Source organism: Etheostoma cragini, chromosome 5, assembly GCF_013103735.1.
Source record: "Etheostoma cragini isolate CJK2018 chromosome 5, CSU_Ecrag_1.0, whole genome shotgun sequence".
In the NCBI taxonomy this organism is placed as follows: domain Eukaryota; kingdom Metazoa; phylum Chordata; class Actinopteri; order Perciformes; family Percidae; genus Etheostoma; species Etheostoma cragini.
The window spans coordinates 29,994,462-29,995,467 of record NC_048411.1 but is presented as its reverse complement, the minus strand read 5'-3'; the positions used below and the strand labels follow the sequence as shown (position 1 = coordinate 29,995,467).

Genomic DNA, 1,006 nt, shown 5'->3' with positions numbered 1-1,006 from the left:
CCCCCCCCCCCCCCCCCCCCTCGGTGCACAGAGGTTTGCTGGTAAACCCGGCGTGATCAAACGTTGCCTCCTGTTGCCCTCGCAGAGCCTTCCTCACCTGGGTGCACATTTTGATGTTCTTTGTTTCTATTTCAAATGCATCAGAGCTGCTACTGTTTCTAGTCACTGTCCCATTATCTTTATTGTTCTATTTTTGACCAAATCACTCGATACCGCAACAATATTGTAGTGTTGACTCGGTGCTTCAAGAGATTTTAGATAAATAATCATCAGTAATGTGGATATAATGACTGAGTGGGTAAAGGTGAAAAATAGAACCGCTACAACAGTCTTGTAAGATCAGGAAATGACATCACTTTACTGTAATGCAGCCTTTAACGCCAGGAACAGACACTTATGTCATATTAGGGTGTTACGATATCCAAAATCCAAGACGAAATCTAGTCTCACATCACGATGTTGATATAATATCGATATATTTCCGAGCTCTACTAGAACATATTCCCATTTAAGAAGCTGGAGTCAGAGAACTTTTGACTTTTTTCCCATTAAGAACGACTCAAACCCATTAATCGAGCAAATAGTCGACAACTTATCAAATAATCTCTCTGCAGGTCTAGAAATAAAGTTTGCACGTGTTCTTTCTTATTAAAATGACTCTAACCGTTTACTATAATAACTAAAATAACCCAGAAAGACAGTTGGAAGATTGATTTGACGCCTCGTTCAACAGTTACCATCTGACGGAGTAGAAAATGGGTTTAAATACATGACGTGTGATACAAATATGTGTTATTTGGAACTGGTATTTTTGCTGTATTTTCCTCCTTTTGCTCTGAACTGCTCAATAATTCATGTTGTATAAACAAGGAGGTGCCGCACGGCTCCCTGGGTAATAAATCTGTAAACATCCCACTCGGTCCCTGATGGCCCACAGTCAAAATAATGCTCCCAATGCAGTCTGGGTAAAATATAGTATACATAGTATAGTCTAGACCTGGTCCGT

General features: G+C 40.3%; 1 long non-coding RNA gene across 1 annotated transcript in view; it reads right to left on the bottom strand.

Annotated features, from left to right (window-relative positions):
- Positions 1-254: 254 nt before the first annotated feature.
- LOC117944285 overlaps positions 255-1,006 on the bottom strand; it is a 6,682-nt gene continuing 5,930 nt past the window's right edge. Inside the window, exon 3 of the long non-coding RNA XR_004656534.1 lies at positions 255-491. This is a non-coding gene — a long non-coding RNA (uncharacterized LOC117944285). The remainder of the gene's footprint in view (positions 492-1,006) is intronic.